This window comes from Schistocerca americana, chromosome 2 (genome assembly GCF_021461395.2).
Source record: "Schistocerca americana isolate TAMUIC-IGC-003095 chromosome 2, iqSchAmer2.1, whole genome shotgun sequence".
NCBI classification, from domain to species: Eukaryota; Metazoa; Arthropoda; class Insecta; order Orthoptera; family Acrididae; genus Schistocerca; species Schistocerca americana.
This window is the reverse complement of record NC_060120.1, coordinates 80465882-80490912: the sequence shown is the minus strand read 5'-3', so window position 1 is coordinate 80490912 and position 25031 is coordinate 80465882. Positions and strand designations below refer to the sequence as shown.

The 25031-nt window shown below is 45.5% G+C and overlaps 1 protein-coding gene across 1 annotated transcript in view; it reads left to right on the top strand.

Annotated features, from left to right (window-relative positions):
- LOC124596095 (nuclear protein localization protein 4 homolog) overlaps window positions 1-25031 on the top strand; it is a 254438-nt gene that overhangs the window by 15732 nt on the left and 213675 nt on the right. The gene's annotated exons all lie outside the window — the stretch shown is intronic.

Here is a 25031-nt window from a genome sequence, read left to right as displayed (position 1 = left end):
CACTTACCCACTTCATACTCACCCATAATTACTTCACTTTTGAAGGCCAGACCTACAAACAAATCAGGGGAACGGCCATGGGAACCAGGATGGCTCCATCCTATGCCAACCTCTTCATGGGCCGCATGGAGGAGGCTTTCCTGAAGACCCAACAGCTGCTTCCCCTGGCCTGGTATAGGTTTATAGATGACATCTTTGTGGTCTGGACTCATGGTGAAGAAACACTCCTTAATTTCCTCCATAACCTCAACTCCTTTTCGAATCTGAATTTCACCTGGTCCTTCTCCAAAACCCAAGCCACCTTCCTGGATGTTGACCTTCATCTTGTTGAAGCTCACATCCACACCTCTGTCCATATCAGACCCACAAACAAACAACAGTACCTTCACTTTGATAGCTGCCATCCATTCCACATCAAATGCTCCCTTCCCTACAGCCTAGGTATTTGTGGCAAACGTATCTGCTCCAGTGACGAATCCCTCAACAATTACACCAATAACCTAACCAGTGCTTTCCTCTCCCGCAACTATCCTGCAGACCTTGTCCACAAACAGATCTCCCGAGCAATACATTCCTCCCCGTCCAACAACAATGTTCCTATCCCCAGACCACACAGAAGCATCCCCCTTGTCACCCAATATTATCCTGGCCTCGAAAACATCAACAAATTACTCCGCCAGGGATATGACTTTCTCAAGTCAACCCCTGAAATGAGATTATCCCTTGACAAAATTCTCCCCACACCACGCAGAGTTGCCTTTCGTCGCCCCCCCCCCCCCCCTAACCTCCGTAACATCCTTGTTAAACCCTACAATATTCCCAGACTACCTTCCCTACCCAGCGGTTCCTACCCCTGTAACCGACCCCGCTGCAAAACCTGCCCCATGCATCCCCCCACAACCACCTACTCCAGCCCCGCTACTGGTAAAACATACATAATTCAAGGCAGGGCCACATGTGAAACTACACACGTCATTTATCAATTGACTTGCCTGCACTGCACAGCCTTTTACATCGGTATGACAACAACTAAACTGGCTGAGCGCATGAACGGACATAGACGAACTGTCCACCTAGAAGATGTCCAATACCCAGTAGCGGAGCATGCCCTCCAGCATAATTCTAGGGACCTAGGAACCTGCTACGCTGTATGTGCCATTTGGCTTCTCCCACCCAACACCAGTCCCTCTGAACTGCGGAGATGGGAACTTGCACTCCAACACATCCTTTCATCCCGCCATCCCCCTGGACTGAACCTACGTTAAACCACCTCACTCCCATTTACTCTTCAGTCTTCTCCTCTTTCCATTTCCTCTTTAGCCATTCACGCATCTTTTCATCCTACATAGTTGTGTTTATCTTTGTACTATATACCTCTTTACTTCTGTATGCATCCTCTTTGGTTTGACGCTGACACAGTACTTACAGTAGAGTATCTTTGGCTTCCCTCTGACAACCATGCCTCCATCCTTGCTACCCTCCCTGTTTTCCTTTCCCTGTTGCTTCATAACCTGGGTTGTGAGTAACTGAATCTACTTTCCCTGCTTCCCTTTCTTTCCCCTCTCTCCTCCCTGATGAAGGAACATTTGTTCCGAAAGCTAGGAACGTAAATTTTTGGTTCTGTTTTTTGTGTATCTATCGGCTGTACTGAGCTGAGGTAAGTACTGGCCAGCCCCTCTATCTCTTTGTTAGTATTTGTATTACATCTTTCAGTAGATTTTTTAAAGTGATGATTATAATATCTTACCCAAGGTCAGTATATGTACTCTTCCAGTAGGCATCCTCAACTCAATCTTTTGTAGGATATACTCAGTTAGCACATCTAAGATTTCAGGTTTTAAATAAGGACAAAAAATGGAGTGAGTCTCTTTGGAAGAAAAATATTAAATTTGAGTTTCTTAAATTGAAGATTAAAAATGGAAAGTCCAGGTTGTAATATCAACAGTGTTACAAAAATGATAGATGTCTACTCACCATAAAGATGACTCTTTGATTTGCAGACAGGCACAATGAAAAGAGTGTTATGCATTGAGCTTTCAGCCAAAGCCTTCTTCAGAAAAGAAAACCCTCACAAACATTCATACAAGGAAGCACACTTTGTGCACACATGATTGCTGTTGCTGGCTGCCCTGACCAGAAAGCAACTGTCATGTTGAACAAAGCAGCAATCCGAAATGAAAGGGGGAGGTATAGCAGTGTACTGGTGGGGTGAGTGCCATCTGGTGGAGCATTTGCAGGGTACTCAAAGACAATAGAGTTGCTACCGGTGCCTTCATCTTGACCTTTGAGTGTGAGTCATTACCTGAAAAGGTTAAGGTGATGGGGTACCAATTTGATGTCAAACTCTTACTCAAATAATGGAGTACAAGACCCCGGACAGGCTGTCGTACTGTGAGGCTAAACTCAAATATTAAAGACTAAACCCTGTTCCCATACTATCTTCGAACTGCCTGGTACTCCAAAAGGACCAGAAAATTGTGGAGTACAAGACCTTGGACAGGCTGTCTTACCGCAAGGCTAAACTCAAATATGAAAGACTATACCCTGTTCCCATGCTATCTTCCTACGCTGCCAACACAACGGCGTTGCCATCGATGACGCCGTTACACCCATCATCTAAGGATACTCCGGTGTGCCCTCAGGGCTGCCCATCTTCCTCCTCCCTTCAGTTGGCTGGGGGCACGTCATCTTCTGTTGCTCCCAAAGCTTCTCCTTTAGGAGCATCACGCACTAAAATGCCAGGGACATTGGTCCCCTTTCCCCAGCCAGAGAAGCAAAGGCCTCCTCTGGCTCCTCTTGAGTGGAAGGGGTCCCTTGGGACTCTTACCTTCCACAGTGCTCCCCCCCCCCCCCCCCCCCTTCCAGTGGCATCAGGTGATTCTGAGGCCTAATTTGCCTCCTTGGTCACTCCATGCCACCCCAGATGACAGAAAGCGTCGTTCTCCAGTGGAACTGCAGTGTTTTTTTTCTCCCATCTGGGTGAGTTATGAGTTACATCAACTTCTAAGCAGTATGTGTGCTTTTTGCATTGTCCAGGAGACCTGGTTTGCCGCAATGCGGACCCCTCCCTTCATGGCTATCAGGAGTACTACAAAACCGTCCTGCCTGTGACATACTGTCAGGTGGAGTATGCATCTTTGTCCTTACCTCTGTCTGTAGTGAACCTATGCCCCTTCAAACACCTTTAGACGCTGTGGCTGTCAGGGTGAGGACAAAGCAGGAAATTACCACCTGTAACATCTACTTCCCTCCAGATGGTGAAGCACCACCCCATGTTTTGGCTGCACTCATTTCGCAACTCCCCCCACCTTTTCTCCTTCTGGGTGATTTTAATGCCCATGACACCATAACACTTTGTGGGGTGGAGCCAAGGTTACTGGCCATGGCAAAGATGTTGAAGACCTACTAATGCAACTCTACCTTTGCCTCCGAAATACAGGTGTGCCCACACATTTCTGTGTGGCACATGGCACATATTTGGCCATTGATCTCTTGTTTTGTAGTCCTGGCCTTCTCCCATCTGTCCACTGGAGAGCACATAACGACTTGTGTGGTAGTGATCACTTTCCACTCTTCCTGTCTGTACCCCAATGTGCCTCCTCTCGACATTTGCTCAGGTGGGTTCTTCCCAAGACTGACTGGGACACTTTCACATCCGCTACCAACACTGAGTATCCTTTGCATGCCACCATCGATGAAGTGATCCATCTCGTCACTAATACTATTGTTGTTGCAGCTGAATCATAAATCCCTTGTTCTTCTAGTTGCCCTCGGCAGAAGTCAGTGCTTTGGTGGTCACCGTACATTGCTGCGGCCATTGGAGACCATAGGCTGGCCCTCCAACATCATAAGTGCCACCCCTCCCTGGAGAGCCTTATTGCCTTCAAACAGCTCCGTGCCCGGGTTCGCCTCCTCCTCAAATGAAGGAAGCAGGAATGTTGGGAATGCTATGTCTCCACCATTGGAAGATGAACCTACCTCCCCCCCCCCCCCCCCCCCCTTCCCAGGTTTGGACCAAGCTCCGCCAACTTTACGGCTATCAGAACCCTGCAGGTGTACCTGGAATTTCCACAAATGGAGCTATATCGGCCGATCTGGACGTAATTGCATAGCATCTTGCTGAGCATTATGCTCCCATTTCTGGGTCTCAGAATTACCACCTCACCTTTTGTCTCCTCAAAAAGAGTGTGGAATGACAACACCTATTGTTTGCTCCACACCACCCTGAACCTTACAATGCTCCCTTCAGTCAGTGAGAATTTCTCAGTGCCCTTGCCGACTGTCCTGGCACATCCCTGGCCCAGACCGCATCCGTTTGCAAATGCTGAAACATCTGTCAGCGGATTCCCAATCTTCAACCACACCTGGAGCGATGGCAATTTCCCATTGCAATGGTGGGAAAGTATCATCATTCCTGTCCTAAAGCCCAGGAAGAACCCACTAGACAGCTATCATTCCATCAGACTCACCAAAGTTCTGTGCAAGCTGCTTCAACGTATGGTGAGCCAATGGTTGTGCTGGCTCCTTCTAGCACCATCCAAGGATGCTTTTCGCCAAGGATGCTCCATCATCGACAACTTGGTGTACCTGGAGTCTGCCATTCGATCGGCCTTTTCTCGATGACAACATCTTATTGCCATCTTTTTCAACCTCGTGAAGGCCTACGATACCTCTTGGCGACACCACATCCTCGCTACTCTGCATGAGTGGGGTCTACGGGGCCTGCTCCCAATTTTTATACACAACTTTTTGCCGCACCACACTTTCAGAGCTTGCACCAGTGCTTCTCACAGTGCACCCCATATACAAGAGAATAGGGTCCCGCAGGGCTCTGTCCTGAGTGTCCCATTTTTTTCAATTGCTGACAATGGTCTTGCGTTGACAGTAGGATCATCAGTATCTTCCCTTCTATACGCTGATGATTTTTGTATTTCCTTCTGTTCCTCTTCTACTATTGTGGCTGAACACCACCTGCAGGGGGCCATATGGAAGGCGTAGTCATGGGCCCCCAATCACAGCTTTCAGGTTTCGGCTGCCAAAACTTGTGTCATGCACTTTGTTGTCATCGTACCACCCATCCCCATCCAGAACTTTACCTCGATGACCAGCTACTAGATGTAGTGGAGACTTACCGCTGTTAGGGACTGGTCTTTGACACCCACTTAAGTTGACTTCCCCATCTTTGTCAGCTTAAGGATAAGTGCCGGAGGCACCTTAAACTTATTCGATGCCTGAGCCACATAAACTGGGGTACTGATCGTCCTACACTGCTGCAGCTGTACGAAGCCTTGTACAGTCCCATATTGATTATGGGAGTGTGGTGTATGGTTCAGCAGCACCCTCTACACTGAGTGTGCTGGACCCTACCCACCATGTGGAGTTCGGCTTTCGATGGGAGCCTTCCGATCAAGCCCCGTGAACAGCCTCCTTTTGGAAGCTGGCTTTCCTCCATTGCAGCTCCGGCGGCAACTATTGCTCGCAAATTATACCGCCCACATACACAGTTTGCCTCGCCATCCAAATTACTGTCTCCTTTTCCCCGACGTGGCAATCCATCTCCCGCAATGGCGGCCTGGAACTGGGAATCCCTTCGCCGTCCATGTCCGGTCTCTTCTTCATGAACTCAACTCTTTCCCCTTACCACCTTTCCTGTAGGCCCACTTCTGTACCCCTCCGTGATCCATACCTTGGCCATACCTCAGCCATAGCTTTGGCTGGATGTATTGCAAGGCCCCAAAGGCTCAGTCCCCCCTGAGGCCCTCCGCAGCATTTTCTCTCTTTTTCTCAGTGAGTTTGAGGGCTCAGAAATAATCTACACAGATGGATCACTGGTCAGCAGTCTTGTTGGCTTCGCTTACACTCACGTTGGCCATACTGAACAATGCTCGTTGTCAGATGGCTGCAGAGGTGGTTGCCATCTATCACGCACTTGATCATATCTGCTCCTGCTCCGGTGAGTCCTTCATCAATTGTAGTGACTCTTTAAGCAGCCTTCAAGCTCTTGACCAGTGCTTCCCTAGACATCCTTTGGTACAGTTAATCCAGGAGTCTCTTTATGCCCTCTACAACAGTGGATGCTCTTTGACCATTATTTGGACCCCAGGACATGTCAGGATACCGAGCAATGAACTTGCTCACCACCTGGCCAGATTGGCCTGCCATCTCTGGAGATTGGCCTGCCGGAGACCGATTTGTGATCGGTCTTCTGCCGCAAAGTTTTCATGATCTGGGATATCGAATGGCACAGCCTGAGTACACCAAATAAACTCCGTGCAATGAAGGAGACGACAAATGTGTGGCGGACATCCATGCGGGCCACTTGCAGGGAACCTGTTGTCCTTTGCCGGCTCCACATTGGCCATACTTGGCTAACACATGGTTACCTGCTCCGTTGCGAGAACCTACCTCGGTGTTGCTGTGGCTCCCATATGACTGTCGTCAACATCTTGCTGGACTGCCCTACTGTAGCTGCTTGCGGCGGACTTTTGAACTTCCCAGCACCCTACCTTCGATGTTGGGCAACAATGCCTCAGCAGATGATTTAGATTTACTTTTTATTCTTGAGGGGGGGGGGGGGGGTTATCATACCATCTAAGGGTGGGCATTTGGCCTTTTCTCCGAGGCCTCCACCCTTCCTTCCATTTTAACTCTCTGTCACCCTTTCTTTGCATTTGTTTGTCTTGGTGTTCATCTTTTCTTTACATGTGTTCATCTCACCTTGTTGTCTTTTAGGGGTGGACATTTTAGTGTGTTGCAGAGTGGTTGGCTCATCCTCTTTTATTCTTGTGATCAGCCAGCCCAGACCATCTGCTCCATGCTTTTAATACCTTCTTCTACTTTTCCTTGTGGTGTATGTTTTCCCTGTTTTTTGTTGATTCCATTCATTTTCTTTTTATGTGTGGTTCCCCGTTCCTTTTTCCCCTTTTGTTTTCCCAAATGTACTTTGGGTGTTGTTTTACCTTTGAGCCTTGTTTGCATCAGAAAAAAGGGACTGATGACCCTGTAGTTTGGTCCCTTTATACCCCAAACCAGCCAACAATCCACACCTCTGTCGGCTCCATCCACACCTCTGTCCACATTAAACCCACCGACCACCAACAGTACCTGCATTTTGACAGCTTTACTCTTTTTGACACCAAAAAACTGCTCTATACAACCTGGCCAATCAGGCACGGTGTATCTGCAATGAACAGAACTCCCTTACCAGTATGCTGAAGATCTCACAAAGAGCTTCACAGGCAGGCGCACTGCCCCAGATCTAGTGTGCAAACAGATTTCCTGTGCAATATCCCCACACACTCTCAATCCTCCCACCACCTCCAAGAACCAGCTACAAAGGAGTGCTCACTTCATCACCCAATGCCTCCTTGGACTGTGCCCTGAAATGAGAGACATCCTAACCTAAGATCTTTCATGCCCCACCTAAAGTGGTGCCCTGTCATCAACTCAACCTCCACAGCATCCTAGTCCATCCCTGTGCCATTCCCAATCTCAGCCCCAGGTGCAAGAAGTGCCTAATCTAATCGCCCAGCACTTCCTTTTCCAGTCCTGTCAGAGAGCTGTTGTACCCCATTAGAGGCCGGACCCCTGTGAAAGCAGCCATGTCATACACCATCTCTGCTGCAATCAGTGCACAGGTTGTTATATTTGTATGGATACCAACCAGCTGTCCACCAAGATGAATAGCCACCATTAAACTATGGCCAAGGACCAACAGGACCACCTTGTGGCACAATATGCAGCTCAACATAACATGCTTGATTTCAATGGCTGCTTCAAAACCCAAACCATCTGGATCCTCCATCCACTACAATTTTTTCTGAACTGCACAGATGGGAGTTATTCTTACAAAACATTATCAACTCCCAAAATTATCCTGTCCTCAAGATATCGTAACCTACTGTTCTCACACCCTCCACGCAATATTTCTGGTCCATTTTTTCTGTCAACTCCTTGCAATTTATTTCCCTTCTCCCTCATTGTGCGGCACTTTCTGCCAGTGCACCCACCAGTCTTTTCCATACTCTGGTGCTCACCTTTTCCGTCTTCTCTCCCCCCCTCCTTCCTTCCCCACAGCACTCATCTCTCCCATCTTCTCCATCCCACTCCAGATTGCTGCTTTCAGTCAATGCAACAGTTGCATTCTGGCCGAAGATAGTGATCACGTATGTGTGAGGTGTGGTTGCGTGAGTGAATGTGTGTATGTTTTCTTTTCTTTTCTTTCGTGTTGAAGATTTTGGCTGAAAGCTCAGTATTTAAGTCTTTTTTTTGTGCCACACCTGCAACTCACTGTGTCATTTTCACAGAGAATAGCAATCTATCTGTTTCATACTACTGTTAAATTGATTATTCTTTTCACTACCATTGACTTTATAAACTGGCACTGTTGGTTAAGACAACAGTAACCAATCTAGCTCCAATGGCACTCAACTCTGTCAAGAAACGGGTTGTTCAGAAATGGTTTATATGCTTGATTTGCCATTCAGGGAGTATGGCTTAATCCAATGCTGGAAGTTGGACATTGGTTTGTGAGAGAGTAATTTGAGTCACTTAGGTGACTGGATTTCTGAATCTGTATAGTAACTGCACTTCCTACCTCTGTTGTACATAATTTGAAGTAGACACCAGGAATGGCTCCTTGACAGTATCATTCAGCTGCTTGAGTTTCCTGATTTCATTTTCAGATTGCCTCCTTAAACTTGCTTTAGTAGGACATCTTAGACAGTACCCACCAAGTCCATTGGAAGCACTCGTAATGAGGCAAAATAGTGACGTTGTGTATCAGTATTGTAGTCAGCCTTGTAGTGGCACCTCTCAAGAATTTTTCAATCTTTTTATATTGTATACCTCTGCCTTCATAAAAGTAGGTCATCTTTTTTATCTTGGACTATTTTTTGTTTGATTCTGACTGTATCTGTGACTGGAAAACATTATATTCCATTACCTTGTTTTCTTAGCAGTCAAAAACAAAGGCATAATGTAGACAATTGGGCCCCGTAGTTTCCTCATTGCAATACACAACAAAAGGATGCAGCATTGCTTTTTTCCTGGTGGTCTAGTGGTAGGACTGAATTTAATCTTGAGTTTAATACTCATTTTTTCTGAAAAAAGTGAGAGAGATGTTTTTCAGATTTTGAAAAAACAAACTTTCAAGATTATGTTAGTTTCACAGTAGTATTACGATGCTTATCAAGAGCTTTAAAATGACTAGTCATTTCTATAGTTACAATAGTTTTGGTGGGTGTTATATTCAGTTGTATTTCCCAAAATTTTTGGAAACTTTGACAGTTTTTTATAATTTTAAACTCAAAAACAAAAGAATGGCATTCCCAAAAACTGTTAGAATTTGCAGTGTTTGTTAACTGTGTCAAATATTAAAAAGTTAAGAGAAAGCTTGAACACAAAGATCCAAAATTGACGAAAGTAGCTGATTTGATATGGACTTACTCTCCTCAGTATTTTATAGATGTTCCTGTGTTTTATTTTTTAAAACTTATTTCACTATTTCTATTAGTTCTAAGGAGCCATGCTCTTTTTTTTCTCTTATAGGCTAGTATTTTCACTGTCTGTAGCCCGTCATTCTGCATTTTTCATTTTTTCTGCATATTATACGAAAAGTATTACATTTGTTATGTCAGTTCCAAGGCATATTTGTGAAGATTTGTGATGTGCAAGTTGTCTGCAGAGATCTCAATAAGCCAATTACTGTGCTGAGGCACAAGCTTATTGAAATTTCCTCACTTAATTGGCATTTCTGTAATTGTAATTTTTGTTGATTGTAGTTATACTGTGCTCCTCAATTAATTTGAGGCTGCTAGTAGCAAGTTCATTCTTTGGTGGATTCTGTGTGTTCTCAAAAGCCAGTTGTATTGTTCCTTTCTTATAATCAAGAGCAAATGCAAGAAGTCATATCAGCATTTTTATGTTTGCTAATATAATGCACTGAAAGTTCTGGTTGAAAATTTAGAATTATTTAGGAATAAAGGAGATGTCTCTCCAAAAGGCAGAAGCACTGTGTCATCGATAGGCACACAAAGAGAAGTTATGGATCTTAGCTAGTTTTCGGAATGCACTTCCTTTCTCTAGCTGAAGGAAAAAACATGCACATGAACACACACGTGCTCACTCACATCCACACACCTGGCCCATGGTGAGTGTACTGGGCTGAGTTGGGACTGTGGAGTGGGGTGGGGTGAGGGATGGATGCAGAAGTACGGGAAGCAGGGAGGAGGCATGCAAATAGAGGGGGTGGGTGGCAGAGGCTGGGCACACGATGTCATGTGTTTTAATGATTATAAAGAATCCGCCTCGATTGCAAATAGAAACCGGATGTTGACCTAGGTTTCGGCGCGGATAACCACGCCTTCTTTGGAACACACTAAAACTACAAACTGCCTAAAGAGGCATGGTCCAACATTAATACAGAACACCCAAAAGGGCAAAAGACTCACATAAAGTGGAAAATAAATGGTACGTGTGTACCATGTCAATAGCTGTACTTAGCTCAAATGTCATAAGCGTGCTTCCTCACCCCAGCCAATGTTCGGTGGGCCATGGGCTCTCAGGTAAACTGAGGTGGCGCCACCAGCTAGGCTGTGAGAATGTCAGAAAGGAATGCGCATGCACAAATTTAGAAATCGTCTTCTTCCATGTGATTGGCATAAAATGTGTTACGAAAGTGATCCGATGACTGGGTCAAAGGCGCAGGAAGTTTATGCGTGTGTATTTATAATGTCCTAGTTCGAGGATGATTTTATAGAATTACAGAATGTGGATAGGCTGAAACTATATATGTGGGATAGCAAATTCCATGGATGGTCAAAACGCATGCACGCAGGACAGACAAAATACAATCAGCTAGAAGCAGGCTAAAAATACGGGAGATGAATAAGCCATTTTTGAATTACTTGGGGTCGGTGATAGTATTTGATGACTACACTTGGATAAGCATGTAAAGGTACTGTATTAAATGCTAAGTGCTATTGACCAGAAAAGGGTCAAATTAGTAAGACAGGCTTAATGTAATTGCGTGAAAGGACGTACAATGTCACCTTCATTGCCCTTAATATCTGATGACCAACAGAGGTCATTTTGAATAGTCAGATATGTACCAAAATAGTGTAAAAAGAACCTAAAGCTAAACTAGTTTCTTAAAATCAGGTACTTGAGGTACTGAACCATGAAGCTTGATCAGGTGAGGTCTGTGAATGCATATAGCGTGGAACAGACAAACTACCTTTATGTTCTAATAGCTGTTGACGTGAAAGGTCAAATAATGTAATGGGCTTAATATACATGAGTGAAAATACGTACAATGCCGCTTCCATCGCTCTTATTATCTATTGACCGACAGAGGTCAAAGTGATTTGTGCTATCAGCTGTTATCAAAATGGTATGCAAAGTTATGTGTATAGGCATGAAGAGACGTACGATGTCACTTCAACGTTTTTTTTAAAAAAGGTTAAGGATTTATTTCCTAATTTTAGGCCAGAGTTCGGACTTGGAATGAATATGACTAAAAACATCCTTGCATCACCATGTTCAACTTGAATAATTATAACTGAGTGGGAATGACTACTTGGACCATATTAGAAATATTGGAGCTTGTAAGAAGTGAGAATACTGTGAACATGTACAAGAATCACTCATTATAAGGTGTCAAATGAAAGAAAAAAGCATGTGTATTGTATTAGTGTGCCCACGTTTGTAAGGGCAGCCGTCACAACTAAAATCAAGGGAACCTGGAGCGTGACTGAACGAATTGACCATCCCTGACACCAAGCGACCGCATGAATGCATCGGCTATCTTCTATGTCATGTGGTAGAATGTGAAGCAATGAGCAAGGGAACAAAATCTTTGAAAAAATTTTTGTTTTTTAACTGGAGTTGGTCACTAAGGATGCAGTCTTTGTCATACCATAGATGTTTAAAAATCTCCATTTCTTCTAATATGTCTAATTTCATACACTTAACTTCAGAATGAAGCAGCTCGGTACTGGCCAGGGGATTAGGCGTGTGAGCTATTTGTACAAGATGTTTATCAAAGGTAGAACCCCGCTTACTGTCACCACTTCTGGTGGGAATATGTTCCTTATATCTAGATCTATGATCACCACCCCCAACCAATTGTCCAAAACCTAGCCTCCCACATTAAACATACCAACCGCTTTCTGCATCAACTCTCCACCATCCCCACACCCTTACCTCCCAGGATCCCTACCTGTCACTGTTGATGCAACCTACCTATACACCAACATCCCTTATGCTCATGGCCTTGTTGCAATTGAACACTACTTCTCCCAATACTCTGCAGACTCCAAACTCACCACGTCATTCCTTGTACACCTAAACAACTACATCCTAACCCATAACCACTTCCCATTTGAAGGGAAGGTATACAAACAAATTCATGGCCCAGCCATGGCCACCTGCATGGCACCCTCCAAAGCCAACCTCTTGATGGCGGGAGTTTCCAAGTGTCCCAAAACCCCGAACCCCTGAAATGGTTCAGTTTACTCTTAATATCTTTATACCCTGAACCCATGGCCCAGACACGTTATCCTCAGTCCTCTGCAACCTCAACACATTCTCTCCCATCCACTTCACCTGCCCTCCTACATCCATTGTTCCACCTTCACTTTGATGTCGATTTCCTCCTGTCAGATGGCTTCATCCATGCCTTTCTCCACATCAGACCCATCAATGAGCACTGCAGTTTGACAGCTGCCAACCAACCCACACCAAAAAATTGCTGACATGTAGCCTGACCACCCATGGTAGGTGCATTTGCAGTGATGAAAACTCTCTCGTCCAGTATGCTGAAGGCCTCCCAAAGGCCTTCGCAGACAGAGAATACCCTCCAGACTCATTCCATATCCTCACACACACCGGATCCTCACATCCGTCCCAAGAGCCAACCACAAAGAAGCGATATCCCTTGTCACCCAATATCATCGCGACTGGAACAACTGAACCACGTCCATTGTTAGGGCTTTGATTATCTATCATCATGCCTTGAAATGAGAAAAATTGTACTCATGATACCTCCAATCCCTCCGAAAGTGTTGTTCCGCTGCCTACCCAACCTCCACAACATCCTAGTCGATCCCTATGCCACTCCCACCTTCATTCCCCTTCCATAGGGATCATACCCTTGTGAAAGACCCAGAAGTAAGACCTGTCCAATCCACGTGCCCAGCAGCACCTACTCCAGTCCCATCACAGTTTTATCCTACCCCATCAGAGGCCTGGCCACCTGTGAAAGCAGCAATGTTATATTACAGCTTTGCTGGAACCACTGCACAGAGTTTTACATTGGTATGACAACCAACCAGTTGTCAACTAGAATGAAATGCCACCGCTAAAATGTTGCCTGAAACAAAATAGACCACCCAGTGGCACAACATGCAGCAGATCACAAAATTGTGGTATTCAGGTGGGAGCTATCCCGTAACCTTCCTGACCTAAACCTAAAGTAACTTGCCGATCACCCTCCCCCCCCCCCTCCATTCTAGTGTGTGTGTGTGTGTGTGTGTGTGTGTGTGTGTGTGTGTGTGTACACGTACTATCCCTTGCCCCAGCATCCCCACCCAATTTGTGTCCCCAAGTAGTTAGCTCGTTGTGTGATTTTATCTCATGCCCTATTCCATGAAATTGCATGCCCAGCAGTATGCCATCTGCCCCCTCTAGCAACTAATGCACAGACAGCTCCCCACTCTCCCACAATCCCCTCCCTGCCTCCCACCTCTCTCCATCCCTCAACCCACTCCATCCCACACACCTACCCTCTAACAGTACACTCATCGTGGGCCAGTAAAGAGCTGGCAGTAGACTGATCACAATGTAAGGAGACAAGCGTGTGCATGTGAGTGAGTGTGTATGTGTTTCTGTGTGTATGTGTTTGTGTACATTTTTCTCCTACAGCTAGAAAAGGGAAGTGCACTAAGAAAGCTAACCAAGCTCCATACATTTTGTTTGTGCGCCTCTTGATGATGCAGGGCGTTTGCTTTTATGTTGGGAAAGTATATATACAGCCATCCTGGTCTGATTAAAATTACTTGTTAGTTGAAATTTCACAATCTGTAATTAAGTTTTTCCTATCAGAGCTCTCAATGCTATGCACTAAATGTTTGCCAGAATAAAACATCATTACACTGTTCGAGCAATGTACATCACCTGACACACACAGTAGTATTAGTCCTGTTTAATTGTCACTAGCCATAGAGGCAATTACATGCTATGTTTTGTGGAAGCTGTAGTGTGATGGTTGAATCTGAAGTACTTGATACATTGCAGATTTAATATTATTCTGCTTTTTTTTCTTATTTTATATTATTTGAACATTACCTTGGCTGCAATGATAAAATCTTTCTCTTTCTCCTTGTTGATCAGTTTTTGCTGGAATGAAATGTGATGTAGCAACTTCTACTTTCCTTAAATAATTATGCGGACAGCTTTTGTATGTACTGTGTGTCGCTCCTCAGGGTCTCAGCATTCGTTTGCTTAGTATGGGCTTGGCGACCCCGGGGTTCCTGAGCTGGGGGACTGGTAAGCGCCACCAGTCCTCTGTCCCTGTAAGCTCTGGTCATACTTCAGCGACCACCATGCGGCGCAGTGGTGGAATGTTGTGTGTTTCAGAGAACGGGGGTCTTAGCTTCACCGCCTTGACCACGAGAAATGTACGCACCTCTATAAAAAAACCTCAACCTCAAGGTGTGCTATGTGCTGAGTAGGTGAATGGCTATTGAGGTAAAACAGTCTTTAGTGGACAACCTCTGGGGCACCTGCCGCCCCCCCAGTTGTATAATGCTTGGTCAGGCATGCAGGGCTCTGCCTGGGTCGACGGTTGTTTCCCTAGCATCTCGTGGGATCCCTATGGAACTGTCTCATGAAACTACTAATCCTGACGGAATGGGAGTACCATCAGGCAGCACCTACATCCACTCTTCAAAGAGAGCTCAGTTGGCGAGTCCTCCCAAAAAGAAGCCTCAGAGTAAGAGTAACGGGGCATTATTTTGCCATAACACTTTCACTGTAATCAAGCAAAACAGGGGAAGCTTTCTACATTCACAAGGCATTCGAAGGTATTGCTGGGTCTCTGAAAAGTGTCAAACAACTTCGTAATGGAACGCTTTTAGTTGAAATTGCTAATTCCAACAAAATATCTAAGCTTCTGGGATGTAAGACCTTAGGTGAGTACCCAGTCGAGGCTGAGTTACATAACACACTTAACTTTAGTAAGGGCATGGTTACCTGCTCCAATATAATGGAGGTGGACCCCACGGAGTTAGGTGAAGAGTGGAAGAATGTGGGCGTCATGGAGGTGCAGAGTTATATGAGGAGAGTCAATGGCAAATTGGAAAAATCAGCAATGTTTATTCTAACGTTTAGTACTCCAGTATTACTGGAACATATCCTTGCAGGCTATATCTGCCATAAGGTTCATCCTTTTGTTCCTAACCCCATGCGATGCTATAAATGTCAAAGATTTGGCCATACCACTGTCTACATCTACATCTACATCTACATTGATACTCCACAAGCCACCCAACGGTGTGTGGCGGAGGGCACTTTACGTGCCACTGTCGTTACCTCCCTTTCCTGTTCCAGTCGCGTATGGTTCGCGGGAAGAACGACTGTCTGAAAGCCTCCGTGCGCGCTCTAATCTCTCTAATTTTACATTCGTGATCTCCTCGGGAGGTATAAGTAGGGGGAAGCAATATATTCGATACCTCATCCAGAAACGCACCCTCTCGAAACCTGGCGAGCAAGCTACACCGCGATGCAGAGCGCCTCTCTTGCAGAGTCTGCCACTTGAGTTTATTAAACATCTTCGTAACGCTATCACGGTTACCAAATAACCCTGTGACGAAACGCGCTGCTCTTCTTTGGATCTTCTCTATCTCCTCCGTCAGACCGATCTGGTACGGATCCCACACTGATGAGCAATACTCAAGTGTAGGTCGAACGAGTGTTTTGTAAGCCACCTCCTTTGTTGATGGACTACATTTTCTAAGCACTCTCCCAATGAATCTCAACCTGGTACCCGCCTTACCAACAATTAATTTTATATGATCATTCGACTTCAAATCGTTCCGCACGCATACTCCCAGATATTTTACAGAAGTAACTGCTACCAGTGTTTGTTCCGCTATCATATAATCATACAATAAAGGATCCTACTGTGGGATGTAATGGAAAGGCTACGTGTGGCAATTGTGGAGGCTCTGCTTATGAGTCGGGGACTTATTGTACACTTCTTCTGAAATGTGTAAAGTGCTCTGGGGATCACCCAGTGTGGAGTAGAAAGTGTGGGATTTACAACAAGGAAAGGAAAATTCAAGAGTTGAAAGTAAAGAGATGCATACCCTGTGGTTAAGCTAAAAAGGCTTTGAAAGCCATTCAACAATTGGTTTTTGATACTTTTTTTGCATCAGCCCTTAAGACACTGATCACCAAGTGTTATTCTTCCACACAAACTCAGACTGCAGATTCAAGTACGAGCACATGCACTTGTTGATGTACCTGTGGGGGAAACACTCCACTTGCAACTGATGTCGTTCGGAAGCTGTCAGCAGTCATCTGACTCCCGTTCAGAAAGCAGGCTTACCACCTAAACCACATACCACTCCCCAACATCAGAAGCCAACTAAGCCAACCCCGCAACCCAGGCAACTGCCTCCTCCTGTCAGTAAAGAAAAACGTCCTTCGAAAAGTATTTCTAAGTCCAAGCAAGCGGTAGGTAAACCTTCGGACCGACGAGCTCTCTCACTTTCTGGTGGAGACTATGCTCTTCAGGATATGAACTTCCAAACGAAGGGACCAGAGAGCATAGAACGGGCTAACATCTCCCCTGACCTCCCTGGTAAATCACTGCCTCCGAGGGAGAAAGAAAAGAACCACCGTCACTAACCAATGGCTTCCACAGGGACTTCTGTGTTGCAGTGGAATTTGAATGGATATTGCTTACATTTGGAAGAATTGCAGCCGCTGGTCCAGGATAAACCTTTCTGCGTCTGCATACGAAAAACACATCTTAAAGTCACCAACACACCTGCATTACGAGGTTACCACATATACAGGAACTATGACACTACCGGAGACAGGGCTAAAGGTGGAGTGGCTAGTTTCCTTGATGACAGATGCCACTGCTCTCCTGTCCCTCTTACCACAACCATGCAAGCAATTGCTGTGTTCTCGCACCCTTTTCTATCACAGCGTGTTCTTTGTACCTGCCCCTAATGCCACTTTGGATGCAGACGCACTGGCTGATCTCTTCCAGGCACTCCCACATCTATTCCTCCTTGTGGGGGACTTCAATGCCCACAATGTGCTGTGGCTCTCGACTACTACTTGCTCCAGGGGTCGGATGATCGAGTGACTCATCCATTCTGAGAATATCTGCTTTCTGAACGGGAGTCAGATGACTCACTTTTCCACAGCTACAGGGTCTTCTTCAGCTATTGACCTTTGTTTTTGTTCCCCACCTATTGCAGACTCGGTTCAGTGGGAAGTGCCTCCAGATTACAATCTAGTGATCACTTTCCATTGTGGATCCGTCTGCTGACTAGGACGGTGGCCAACAGGAGACCACGCAGGTAGATGATACAAAGGGCAAATTGGTTACAATACAGTCGACAGGCTATTTTTGAACAAAAGAATCGTCCACAGGAGGCGGTGACCCATATCACTCATGAGATCCAAAGGGCTGCCTCAGAGTCCATCCTCAGGTCTACTAACCACCTCAACAATGGCCTGTACCTTGGTGGAATGACGACTGTCGATTGGCCGTCAGGGCCAGACGGACAGCTCTGTGGAACTTCAAATAGTGTCCAACTACAGACAATCTTCAAGCTTTCATGTCTGTGAGAGCACATGCAAGGCGAGTGATCAAAGAATGGAAGAGGGCTTCCTGGAGGGAATTCACGACTTCCATTAATCGGTCCACTTCCACTGCGCACATTTGGGAATCACTAAGATGGATTTCAGGCAAGGGTAATCGTCATCCCCCTACGGTCTTGTCAAATAGTGGGGTCTTGGTGGACAGGCCAGAAGACATGACTCATGTTTTAGCTGAACACTTCTTTACTGTTACTAAGTCATCCAGACAAGCTCCTGCTGTTCAGGTATTCCGTCGGACTGCAGAGATGAGGAAGCTCAATTTCTTCTCACGTAATGAGGAAGTCTACAACCTTCCATTCTCCATGTGGGAACTGGAATCAGCTTTATCTGCAGCCAGAGACACTGCTCCCAGACCTGATGAGATCTGTTGTACCATGCTTCGTCATCTGTGCCTTGAAGCAAAAGGTCAGCTGCTCTCTTGTTTTAATCAGGTCTGGTCTGATTGACAGTACCTGACAACTTGTAAGGAGGCAATATTAATACCTTCTGGAAACCAGACAAGGACTGTAGCACACCTAACAGTTATCGGAGTATCGCCCTTACCAGTTGTATGGGTGTGATTCTTGAATGCATGGTCAACCTCTGCCTCATCTGGCTGCCCGAGTCCTGAGGGCACCAGAGTTGCTACCAGTGCAGTTTCAGGCGCTACCGTTCCGACCTCAAAAAAGCATATGATACTACTTGGAGGTACAACATCCTTCCCAAACTTCATGAATGGGAACTATGTGGGCATCTGCCGCTTCTGATCCAATCCTTTCTCGAGGACCAGCATTTTCATTATCGCATTGGTCATGCCATGTCTGATTGCTATATTCTGGAGTATGGTGTGCCCCAGGGCAGTGTCCTCAGTGTCACATTGTTTGCCGTCACTATCAATGGTATTTCCTCTGCAGTCAGGAGCCCTGTCAAATGCTCTTTATTTGTTGATGACTTTGCAATCTTCTACTCTTCCTCTGATCTCAATCGACGACGAGGCAGCTACAGCTGACCATTAGGAGGCTGGAAACCTGGGCCCAGACAACTGGTTTTCAGTTCTCACCTGAGAAGACTATGTGTGTCAATTTTAATCGTACTCATCGGAGTTTTAACCAACCAGAGCTTAGAACGGGGGACCATATTTTATGTTTTCAAGACACTGTGCACTTTTTGGGTTTATTACTTGACTCAAAATTAACATGGCTTCCACACCTGAAAGACCTACGAACAAAAGACTTCCGGTTGTTGAACATTTTGAAATGCCTTGGCAGAAAAACATGGGGAGCTGACAGGTCTTGCCTCCTGCAGTTTTATGGGGCATTTGTTCTATCATACTTAGACTATGGCTGCGTGGTTTACGGATTGGCCCATCCTTCCTACTTCTGGATGTTATATGCTGTCCACCATGAGGGCATTCGTATATCGACTGGAGCCTTTCGGACCAGCCCAGTTCAGAGTCTGTGTGGAAAGGCTGTGGACCACCACTCTGGATTTGCCAACATATCCTTATGGCTTGACAGGCGCTGAAAATCTCAGTGTCACCTCAGTCACTGGCATTTAGTTCAGTGATCCAACCCACCTTCGAACAAGTGTTCAGGAATCGGCCCCAAGTGATTCAGCCATTTGGTGTACGTGCCACAGACTGTCCCAAAGATCTGGATCTCTTGAGCGTGAAAATACACACCCAGGGATGGAACACACTGCCGCCTTGGTGTCTTCAAAGGCCCAAACTGATTTTAAGCTTGACACAGTACACGAAAAATTATACTCAAAATAAGGTTGTTTCAACTTTGTTTTCGTCTGTTTTTAGTATGGTCCATAGTTTTATCATTATTTATATAGATGGATCAAAGCAGGGGAATGCTCTCAGTTGTTCTGTGGTTTTCCCTGATTGGGTTTTTAAAGTGTGTCTTCCAGAGCAATTTACAATTTATGATGCAGAGTTGTATGGCATTCTGATGGCACTGGAGAGGGTTCACAGACATCACCATACAAGTTTCCTTGCCTGTTCCGACCCTCTTAGTGTGTTGCAGACACTTCACCAAATGTATCCGGTAGACCTGCTGATTCAGCTCATCCATGACTCCTTACTGTGGCTCCAACTCCATGGCAAGGAGGTGATCTTTTGCTGGGTACCTGGCCACATTGGGATAAAGGGTAATGACATGGCTGATAAAGCTGCCAAAGAAGCGTGTTGGGACGGTGCTGTCCATCAATGTCCCATCCCATTGCACACATTTTCTGACAGATGCATCATGCGTCAGTTGGAGACTGAATGGTTGCAGGTGACAGACAACAAACTGCAGACACTCGAATCGACCACAAATCCTCGGTGGACTTCATGTCAGCCTCACCACTGGAAGGAGGTTTTGATTACCAGACTGCACATCAGGCATGGCCCTTTCACAGATGGCTTCCTCTTCTGGCGGAAGGATCCACCATTCTGTGAAGTTTGTGGCGTGCCGCTTTCAGTTCAGCTTATTGTGGCTACATGTGTCCTGTATACTGATATTAGGGCAGCCCTCAGTCTCGCTGGAGATCTGCCCACCATCCTCGTAGATACCGATACCAGTGTTAAAAGATAGGTGAAATTTTGTGAACGGTCAGGCCTCATCCCTAAACTGGTGGGGAAGGGTGGCAGACTTTAGTACGTTATAAACTACTCCGCATGTGGGGACAGCCTTCATCCCCACCCATGAGATTTGCAGTTTGACTTTTCATCGGGGCACTGATGACCATGATGTCGAGTGCCCCCTCAACCCAAATCATTGTCTTACAGTGTGTCCCTACTAAGAATTGTCAGGTGCATTTTCAATGATGTTGCACCAGATATTTGCAATTTTGTTTTTGCAATGAGTAGCTGGAGGCAGTCCAAACAATACTGCTTATCACATCTTTCATGCAGTGCTCATGCTGATGGAAAGTGTCAGTATATTTCCTGTTACAATCAAAATTATTTTTAAAGCGTAATCTTATGTGCCCATTTGATAGAGTAATTTTACCTAGTGTGATATTCAGTTTAGAGGTGTGTATTAAGAGGGGTAGCAAAACGCGAAGAATAACCACTAGTTCAGCAGCAACTGAGTCTTGCTGCTGCTTGGCAGTAGCAGACAATGTGGGACAGGGTGGCATCTTGAGTTGCTGCTTGAGTACTGGTTATTCTTCATGTTTTATTGTCCCTGTTAACATGTACTGATAAAATGAATATCACACTAGGCTAATTTTAAACCACTCTAGGAAGAAGTTGTGTGGAACTATGAAAAAATAAGCAAAATATACAAATTGAGTAGTTCATGTGCAAGATAAGCAACATCAAGGAGACTGTGACTTCAGAAGCGCCGTGGTCCCGCGGCTAGCGTGAGCAGCTGCGTAACGAGAGGTCCTTGATTCAAGTCTTCCCTCGAGTGAAAAGTTTAATTTTTTATTTTCACAAAGTTATGATCTGTCCGTTCGTTCATTGACGTCTCTGTTCACTGTAATAAGTTTAGTGTCTGTGTTTTGCTACCGCACCGCAAAACCGTGCGATTAATAGATGAAAGGACGTGCCTCTCCAATGGGAACCGAAAAATTTGATCGCAAGGTCATAGGTCAACCGATTCCTCCACAGGAAAACACGTCTGATATATTCTATACGACACTGGTGACCGCATGTGCGTCACATGACAGGAATATGTTGCCGACCCACCTAACTTGTACACTTGGTGAATGAGTAAAAAGATCCTTCTACCTTGCCCGATTTAGGTTTTCTTGTGGATGTGATAATCACTCCCAAAAAAGTGATGAGAACATAAGAGTTTGTCACATAAACTGCAACGAATGAATGCAACAGTTTCACAGTCGCACAGTTTTCCCTGTGCTCTGTCAAAACATATGTTTTTAACGTTTTCAAATTTTTCCGTGTGTAGACCGTCAAATCCTGCATATGTCCAAGCAAATCTGAACATGTCCTGGAATTTTGGAGAGCGAAGTTGATTATGTGTGAGTGCCTTAACTTTGATAATTGTCTGAAAATTAAAAAAAATAAACTTTACACCCGAGAGAAGACTTGAACCAAGGACCACTCGTTCCGCAGCTGCTCACGCTAACCGACCACGGCGCACCTGAGCTAACATCATCCTTGTTGTTGCCTATCTTGCGCATGGACTACTCAGTTTGTATATTTTGCTTATTTTTTCATAGTTCCACACAACTTCTTCCTGTTTTCTCGATTGATCTGTGTTCAGTTTTTCAAGGCCTATCCACTGTGCCAACTTAAAATTAAATCTGAGGGGGGTGCGATGGGGAGGTTCCCTTGTAAGGAGAGACACCCCAGTATATTCATTATATTGTCCATAGCCATGTAGAATAATTTTCAAATAACATGAGCCTCCCAATCAGAATATTCAATTTGAAACCATTGCATACAAGTTTTATGCAGAACAAAGGATTCAGAGTGAATGTTCAGTCAAAGGTTCATTTGTTTGAGTCACGTTACATCCATTGTCATTGTTCCATGCATTTACACAGGAACATTGTGCTTCTCCAGTGTAGGCGGGTGATTCAAGGTCTTGCACTAACGTAGTTACTGCAGTTGCCATCCCATTTTGTAGACATATCTCGTCCCTCGGAAATGCAAACAAAACAACAAATCCGTGCAGTAGTTATGCTCTCCCATAAAGGGTGTCCCAGGAGTAATGGTAAATATTCAGGGATGTGGAGGAACGACAATTTAAAGCAAAAAGCTTCATATGTACATATGCCCTATTGCAGATGGTTTCAGAGATGTCTGGACCTATAAGCATGTTACCAGTCATGCCGCACCAAATATTGATTGAAGAACGAACTTGGAAATTGGTTTACACTGTACCGCGTGGATTTTACTACCACTATCCATGATTATTATATGTGTTGTCGGTTTCATTTGGTGTAAATGTGGCTTCATCAGTGAATAATATAAATGAAAGCAGATGATTATCGTCATTTAACCAGTGACTAAATTCAAGTCATGTGGCATTGTCCCAAATGTCAAAATTTTTAACATGTTATTTGTGAAATTGGCATAAGTTTTCCATGTGTAGTGTTCACCATGCACGTTTTTGTAGGACACTGATAGTTGCAGAAAGTCACTGTGTGCTGGTAGCGGGACTATACCGCACCATTCAACAGTGTGTTGCTGTTCCTTCACAGGTTGCGGAAACATACATGATGTCTGCATGTTCATTGATGTGTGGCATTTTATGTCCATATGAAATTTTTGCTTTAAATGAGTGCTCCTCTCACACCCCTGAATACTGGCCATTCCTCATGTGACACCCTGTATAATAATCACTTTATAGTTTTTCGTTCGTGAGTATCGTTTGTCAGTAAAAATACATATACACCTCGCTCTTCTGGAGTGATATGTAACAACACATATCCTCCAACTTAGAAGAATGATCTTGTGATAAATACGACTACTTTGATTAATTAATATGTTAAGCTACTGCAAGTTAACAATGCTTTATACATTATCAATAAATTCCTTATATAAATCTCTGCTTACTGTTGCTTTATAAAATTAATAACTTCTATATAGTGAAAATAGTACTAATTGTACGAGGCTCCTCAGTTTTCCTTAAAGGATGTCTGGTTATGGTTTCTAATACAGCACCCCCCCCCCCCCCTCCCCCTGTGGATCCAGGGGTTAGAATAAGCCCGCAGTATTCCTGCCTCTCGTAAGAGGTGACTAAAAGGAGTCTCCAACATTTCGGCTTTTTTGTGATGGTTCCCTTTTGGGTTTGACCTCCACCTTTTCCAAATTTCTGTTGATAGTGTGTGCCAATTGGGGAGGATGCCTTATGTGGTGTTTTTTGTTTGCCTATCGAGCCCCAAGACCTTGCATGCTACTTATTGTCATGTAGCGGGCTTTGCACCCAACGTCTTATGGGTTGCCTACTTCTTATCTCCTGCACTGTACCATCCTTCATGCCCACGGCAATTTTGGACCATTTCAGCACCCAAAATCCAGCGCGGTAGCCAGTCCGTCATGGTGGGGCTGCCAAGTACCCTCTTGGTGATAGCCCCCTGACAACACAGGGATCGCACTGCTGATGCCAGAGCTGAGACCTCCCTGCTTATGCCCATCCTTTCTGGGGCACCATGATTCCCGGCAGTGGCCATACCTGCAGGTGGCCCTTGCTGAGGCTGGGTGGCGTCTATGGGGAGAGCCCCTGGTCGAAGTGGGTGGCATCAAGGTTGATGACCCACAATGAAATGGGTTAAATTGAATCCAGCTGGTGGAACTGTGACTGCTGTGTTCGGATACGGGCTGAGTTGGCATCCCTTCGCTCCCAGCTTTAGGCAGTGTTGGCTTCGGTCACACAGCTTGAGGCTGTTGCCAATGGGCATCACTGTGAGGGTCCAGACAGGGGTTTCTCGGGGATGGCCAGCTCGTCCCACACATCCCCCGATTGGGCTACACCTGTGGCTGCCCGGGATACTGCCCACATTGAGGCTGACCCCTCCCCCATGATAGAGTGGGAGGTCATCACGAGATGTGGCAGGGGGCGAAAGACATTCCAGAGGGCTGAACAGAAGGCCTCTCCAGTTTGTCTAACGAACCAGTTTCAGGCTCTGTCTCTGGCTGATACTGATCTTCGGCGGGACATGACTGCTTGTCCTGTTCCAGAGGTTGCCCCTCAGTCTGCAAGATCCGGGCGGTCGCAGAGGGTGGGCTTACTGGTAGTTGGGAGCTCCAGCGTCAGGTGTGTAATGGGGCCCTTAGGGATATGGCTGCAAAGGAGGGGAAGAAAACCAATGTGCACTCCATGTGCATACTGGGGGGAGTCATTCCAGATGTGGAAAGGGTCCTTCCGAATGCCGTGAAGGGTACAGGGTGCACCCATCTGCAGGTGGTCGCTCATGTCGGCACCAATGATGTGTGTCGCTATGGATCAGAGGAAATCCTCTCTGGCTTCCGGCGGCTGTCTGATATGGTGAAGACTGCAAATGTCGCTAGCGGGATGGCCTCGGGCAAATACAGAAAGGGCAACAGCCTCAAAGGGTGCGGGGCAAAGTCAGGACATGTGGGGACCAAGCAGCAATCTGTATTGTAATTGTAAACTGTCGAAGCTGCGTTGGTTAAGTACCGGAACTTCAAGGCGCTGATAGAAAGCACCGAAGCTGAAATCGTTATA